The sequence below is a fragment of the Salvia splendens genome, chromosome 17, assembly GCF_004379255.2.
Source record: "Salvia splendens isolate huo1 chromosome 17, SspV2, whole genome shotgun sequence".
Taxonomy (NCBI): domain Eukaryota; kingdom Viridiplantae; phylum Streptophyta; class Magnoliopsida; order Lamiales; family Lamiaceae; genus Salvia; species Salvia splendens.
In genome coordinates this window covers 5,477,462-5,485,000 of record NC_056048.1, presented here as the reverse complement: position 1 = coordinate 5,485,000, position 7,539 = coordinate 5,477,462, and the positions used below count along the sequence as shown (strand labels likewise).

General features: G+C 37.9%; 1 pseudogene; it reads left to right on the top strand.

Moving 5' to 3' along the window:
• The first annotated feature begins 2,249 nt into the window (after positions 1-2,249).
• On the top strand, positions 2,250-5,229 carry LOC121775009 (annotated as a pseudogene).
• The last annotated feature ends 2,310 nt before the right edge of the window (positions 5,230-7,539 follow it).

Below are 7,539 nucleotides of genomic sequence, written 5' to 3'. Positions count from 1 at the left end.
CTTTCTGCAACATAGATATGTAGCATATATGCTATGAAACATGAGAGAGGTAGGTGTTTTAATTAATGTAGCATGTATATAGATGGAAATTAGTGTGTTTTGTTATAGTGTTAAATGGGAAGCTCTTCAAATCTTGGGAATTTAATTATGTTATCATGCTTGTAGTGAATAATTAGATGAATAGTATTGGAAATATTGGATAAGATGATGACACATGCATTGTGCATATTGTGTGCAAAGTAGTAACAGTATTATGCTATTATGAGCATGTATTGTGTGCAAAGTAGCAACAGTATTGTGCTATTATGTGTATGTTTTGTGTGCAAAGTATAGTAACAATATTGTGCTATTATGAGCATGTATCGTGCTCTCGCATAATAAAATATGAAATTGAACGAAAAAAGAAAGCAGATTTAGAACATTTTCTCACAACATGCTTCACCAACTCCAGCAGCCAACATGCTTTCACACCACGCATTCACTTATTATTGTCTACACTTTTCTCTTGTTAGACTTGCGTCGAATTTATCAATCCAAGTTTCTTTATATTCCCTCCGTCCCACAATGGTATAAAGCTAAGTCTGCCCCAAGGCGAATATAGTGAAAAAAACTAAGTCTGGCCCAAGACAAAAGAAGCAAATTGAGAACATTACATGAGGAGGAATATCTTTGTTAAGCAACAATTACATGCCTGCAGCAGTTGTTTGTCTCTGATTCCACCTTTGCAACCTTGGTTTCTTGCGTTTTATTCTGATCAGTATCACCTACAACATCACTAGTATACCTATCTTCTCTGCACGGATAGAGAAACAAGGTTAGGGGGGCCCATTTCATATTGAAGCATCTCTGCAAACACTGATAACTGCAACCATTCAGTACAAAAGACTAAAGCCTATGAAAAAACACTTATAATTACACACAGACATGTATGGGTGACTTAAACTAATCACACCTCAAAATTTGATTCTACAAGATCCTTATTACCTCCGACCGATTCTCGCAGCAACATGAAACATCAGGTGAAACTATCCCAAAACCAAGTCCAAAAGCAATATAAATGAAACACTTTACGAGATTCTTTTTTCTCAATATTTATCTGTTCTCTCTTTGTCATCTTTCTGCTCTTGCTTTTTTCCATTTGATTTTGTAGCATTTTGTCACTCTGTAGAGGGAGATAAGACTTTACTGTCTCCTTTGTTTCTCTACAGAAGAAACACTAGGTTTTATATCATTCTCATATCCTGTTCTCCCCTTAATTTGTTCAGGCTGAATAACCTTCATCATCTTTGTATTTTTCTTGATAATCCCTCCATTTTCTTCTTTCCAGTTTTAACACCCACTGCCCTTCTGGTCACTTGTACCTTCCACCATATCAGGCCTTACATTTTGAATCTCATCTGTATTTTCTACTGATTTCTCTTTCTCCTTCACCTCTTCTAAATCCAACTTTTCTTCAGCTTTTGGTTTTCGAGTATCTATCACAAAAACAATATCAATAACAAAATAACAATATCAGCTTTTTTTCTTTCTTTCTCTTTCTCCTTCTCTTACTTTATTATTAATAATTTAATTCAAAACATCACTACCTAAATTCCTATATCAAAATAGAAAAGTCTCGCTTAGGCCGGGACGGAGGGAGTAATAAAAAGAAAGGGGTCTATCTCAAATCTCAATCCAAGGAATTTTAGAGCAAGCTGATATTTCTTTTTTTCTAAAATTAATTTAATTTAATTTAATTCCCTCTATAAATAACTACTACATCTACTTCCAATTTTTAAAGCCAAAGAGTAGTAGCATGTGCGCAAAGAATTAATCCATCAAGGCGGTAGTCTCAGACGACCTGGTTATCGGATTGATGCGACATACAACCCACGGGAGCGCAATTCAGAGGCATTGCTGAAATTTGTTGGATTGTGACCGAGAAGGAAAGCACCTACTTATACTCCATAATATTGGGAGTAATCTATTTCTTTTTTTTTAGTTTTAAATTGTGGTCTTTTTTTATTTATATGTTTAAATTAATGTACGTAATTTTTATTTTGGTGTAATATTAATGTTCTTTTCCCAGTGCCCCTAATATTACCTCACAAATTGTGGATTTTTGTTACGATCTATTCACGCGGGCCGCCGACTTTGTATTCGGGCCTCAGCTTCTAGTTATCCAACCCTCAAAACGGTAATCTGTATTCCATCTTTTCACAAAATTCGACCCTTATCTCTGCCTGCAGCTACAAAAACCTCCTCCATCAATGGCTTCCCCAATCTACTTCAATTTCTCATAGAAATCCAGTTCCATCATCCATCCATCCATCTAAACCAATGGATTTATCTTCATCTTTCACACCGCACACCAAATTAGAACTCTCTTTCTACTCCTCACTCACTCTCTTCCCCTTCCAAACCCACTTCAAAATCCCCAAAACCCCAAATCTCCACATTTCAGCCGTCGCCTCCGCCGACCCCAAAGAGCTCCCTCAGAACAGCCCCCAACGCCTCCTCAAAGAGTTGGCGGAGCGCAAGAAAGTAGTCTCCCCCAAGAAAAGGGCGCCCCCAAAAAGATTCATCCTCAAACCGCCATTAGATGACAAGAGATTAGCCGAGAGATTCCTCAACAGCCCCCAATTATCGCTAAAGTCGTTCCCTTTGCTGAGCTCTTGCTTCCCTTCGCAGCGATTGAACAATGCCAATACAACGTGGATGGATGAGTATTTGCTGGAGGCTAAGCAGGCGCTGGGTTATCCCTTGGAGCCCTCGGATAGCTACGGAGACGATAATCCGGCTAAGCAATTCGATTCCTTGCTGTATTTGGCGTTCCAGCATCCGCACTGTGAGAGGACTAATGTGAGGCATGTGAGGTCGGGGCACTCGCGGCTGTTGTTTTTGGGGCAGTATGTGCTGGAGCTGGCGCTGTGTGAGTTCTTCTTGCAGCGGTATCCGAGGGAGTCTCCGGGCCCGATGAGGGAGAGGGTGTATGTTTTGATTGGGAAGAGGTTTTTGCCCAAGTAGATTAAAGCTGCTAGCTTGCAGAATTTGGTTTTCCAGTATGATGATATGGACAGGCTGCTACGCAAAGACCGGGAGCCCCCAGTGAAGTATGTCACTTTTCCTGGTTAATTTTTATGTTTTTGGGAAGAATGAATGTGATTTGTGGCGCAAGTTCTTCAAATAATAAGTTGTTACTAATATATATCTGTGATGGTTTTTAACTGAACAACTTGAGAGGGGAATGGACTTAGTAATGCTTTAAGTTGCTGCTGAATGAATCGGTAGAGTTGATGTGGGTAGCACTTTGTGCAATGATATACCTTATTGACAATGTAATTGCTTGTAGTATAAAATTAAAAGTGGATAATCTAGTTGCTTGTGGTCTTGCTGAACTCTTTATTCACATTGTATCCTGCGTACGATTTTCTTACTCTGCCTGAGTGGTCTGATTTTTTGTATTGGAACTATGATATTTACTATTTAGCTTGCATTCTGGTGTTCTTGAGCTTGACAATTCAATAGTATCATCTCTCGTTAATCAACGTCTTGTAGTATTGAAGGCACTTAGGCATTGATTCTTGTGAGTAGTACAATTATTACTTTAGTTTGGTAGTTATTTTAAGTTCTGACAGGCGGGTGATATTGGTTTGGTAGATCTGTGTTCTGGGCGTTGTTTGGAGCAATATACTTGTGTTTTGGCATGCCAGAAGTATATCGTGTTCTCTTTGAAGTGTTTGGGCTCGACCCAGAGGCTGAAGACTGCCAGCCTAAATTGAGGAGACAGCTTGATGATATAGACTATGTATCTGTTGAGTTTGATAACCGAAAACTCAGTTGGCAAGATGTTGCTGCTTATAAGGTAATTGTTTCTCCCCTCCTTATTTGTTAACATCTTACTGATCTTCTAGTGAGGAACTATTAAGATTTTCATGAAGAATTACAACAATTGTTTGTTCCTCTATCTTCAAAGAGAGTTCCACTATATTGTCCTGTGCAATTTTCCTGATCTATTCATACCATTACTCATTTGACATTTGACCAAATACCATAACAAGATGTGTAAAATAAACAAATTACTTGAATATGTTGATTTTTTTTTATATGGTTAAAATCTGGAGGTGGCAGGACATGAGTTTTAGTTAGTTATTTAACATCTTTGTTAATTATATATACTTTTAATGCAACAACTGGCTTGATGTTTTCAGCCACCAGAAGATGCCCTTTTTGCTCATCCTAGGCTTTTCAGAGCATGTGTGCCACCTGGTATGCACCGATTCCGTGGAAACATATGGGATTTTGAATGTAGACCTCAAGTGATGAGAACACTTGGATATCCCTTGGCTATGGTGGATAGGATACCTGAAATAACAGAAGCAAGGAATATTGAGCTTGGCTTAGGGCTGCAGGTATTTCTTACGACTTTGTTGTAGCATTGCTGTTCTCTGGATTGATGGATGTTTACTTAGATAAGACTTGTGACGTTATTACAAAACACAAGCTCTGTTTGAAATGAAATTACGATGTTAGTTTGAAATGAAATTACACCTAACATCATTGTGCTTGAAATGCAACCAGCTCTGTTTCATGCATCCATCAAAACACAAGTTTGAACACCCACGGTTCTGCTTCGAGCGCTTGGAATATGTTGGTCAGAAGATCCAGGTAACGCGAGTTTCAGAACTAAGACATGTTCTCCCTTCCTCTGCCATTGTTGCTTCATTTTAACAAGATTTTCTGGCAGGATCTTGTGATGGCCGAGAGGTTGCTTATGAAGCATATTGATGCTCCTGGGAAATGGCTGCAGGAGAAGCACCGTTGTCTTCTGATGAACAAGTTCTGTGGCAAGTTCTTGAGGGAGAAGTATCTTCACCGTTTCATCATCTACAGCGATCAGGTCCAGGACTCGTATGAGCACAACCGGAGGCTCAGAAATCCAGCTACAACCTCGGTTCAGCAAGCCATCCATGGGCTCGCATACGCTGTTTATGGGAAGCCAGACGTTAGGCGACTCATGTTCGAGGTTTTCGACTTCGAGCAGATACAGCCAAAGGCCGTGTGAACAAGATGGACATGGTTTAAATCTGTAGTGATATGTATTCATACACCCAAAAGTAGATCGTGTACAGATAACATTTTGGCCATGTTATAGATGATGAATTATAATTTGCCACAACTATCCACACTTGTGTAACCATCTGTTCCACATAATCTCACAGATCCTAACCAGATTAGCGGAAGCAGCAATTCCTCGGTCTGCTGAGAATATTGCTCTTGATAGCAGCTTACTTTCCCCTTGGAACAGACGATTTACCCTTATCTGAAGTTGAGGACGACGATATTGATCAGGATGTCTCGTGACTTTAAAGTCCCTCATCGTTTCATGGATTCCTAGTGCAAATCTAAGAATCCTCGAGGGGAAACATGTTTGCAAGTTTTGGCACTAGGAGCATGTCGTTCTGCCATAAGGTAGAATTGATCGATGATATTGAACTGGACCATCTTGTGAGCAGCTTCTCACTCCGATGGAAGAGTATGCAGATTTGTTTGGACGAATCTTCAGCTATTCAATAGCTTACCTTTTGTGAAACCCAAATAAGGCTATTGTTTATTTTGTGCATACCAATACAGTATTTAACAACTCTAGTTACACCTTGTAAAATATGTTGGAAATTACTTGTATTGTCGTATATTATAACTTGATAGCTTTAATCCTTTTTGTCAATATCACCACAATATAAAATATTTTTCACCTCAAATCAAGTAACTAGGCTTAAAAGGCATGCGAACATTAGCTTTCTTTTTCAAATGTTGTTAGCAAATTGGTAAATTTACAGTTGAAATTCAGTTAGTTGGTGGTGTTATGTCCTTATTAAACCATTTTGTCACTATGGTTAAAATATCAAATGAACGATTTAGAAAAATCGTTTATTTTACAATTAGCTAAAACATTACTTCCTTCGTCCCACAATAATTGTCACTCTTTTCCATTTCGACCCGTCCCACAATAATTGTCACACTTCATTTTTACCATAAATGGTAAGTAGGTCTCACATTCCACTAACTCACTTCACTCACATTTTATTATAAAACCAATATTAAAAAGTGGCACTCACATTCCACTAACTTTTCCAATCAACTTTTCTTTACCTTTCTTAAAACTCGTGCCCACAATAAGAGTGACAATTATTGTGGGACGAAGGGGGTATTTTTTTAATTATATCATGATACAAGACAATATTTAATTCAAGGGTTAATAGTCGTTTAAATCACGAAGTTTGGTCATATTCTGATTCATCTTACGAAGTTTAAAATTGAAATACTGAATCATAAAATTTCAATTTTTCTCAATTGTCCAATTTATATACAAAATGTCGCTTTTAAATGATATTTATAATGACGTGTTTTATGAAAATAAAGAATTTTTAAAATTTTCTTTTCTTTGCCTATTTTAATAAAAAAATTTCATTTTGAACTGACGATATTTTATGATGTTATTTTGTATGGATAAAGTTTTTATGATGTTATTTTGTAGAGATGATAGTTTTTGGGATTATTATTTATGCAAATTGTAAAATGACATATTTATCCTTTTCATAAATACATCTTAGAATGGTTATTTTATAGATTAAGGTAGTGAATTCAAAATTCAAACTCTTGGACGCTATATTCCGAAATCCAAATACCATAATTGAGAGATTGAAGCATAAATAAGAGAAAATTTAAAGTGAAAATCAAGAATTGAAGTTCTAAAACACATAAATTAGGGCTGGCAATTTTTGACACGACACGATAATCCGACACGAATCCGCACGAAATAATTGGGTTTGGATCAAGTCTTATTGGATACGGGTCATTATTGGGTTGACCCAATAAGAACACGAAAAATTCGGGTCGGGTGCGGGTCGGGTGCGGGTCGGATGCGGGTAACCTGTTAAAAATTAATATTTTATTATTTTATTATTTTTATTTTTTATTAGATTTAATTTAGTAACTTTTACTTAGGAAAATAATAAAAAAATAGATTAGGGTTTAGAAATTAGAATTACCTCCCAAAGCGGTCCGTGTCGCTATCGTGTTGTTATCGTGTCGGGTCGCTATCGTGTTGCTATTGTGTCGCTATCGTGTCGCTATCGTGTTGCTATCGTATTCAGGTCGATATCGTGTTGCTATCGTGTCGGGTCAACCCAAAGCGGTTCGTGTCGCTATCGTGTTTGGGTCGTGTCCGGGTCGTGTCCGGGTTTGGAGGTGGCGGGTCGGATTCGTGTTCGGGTTTGGGGTTTCCTTAACAGGTTGGGTTCGGGTTTGGCCTTATTGGGTTGGGTCGTTATCGGGTCAACCCGATAACGACCCAATCCGCACGATTTGCCACCCCTGTCATAAATGAAGAATCCATAATTGATTCTCAAAACATAATCACTAAAAATCCAAAATCCCAAACTCAACGAGAAAATCCAAGATATTTATTGAAACCAACACACCGGTAAATAGAATTTGCTGTTAGTGGCTCATCCATACAATTTTCGATTAGTGTGTGTGTGTGTGTGTTTCTATGTT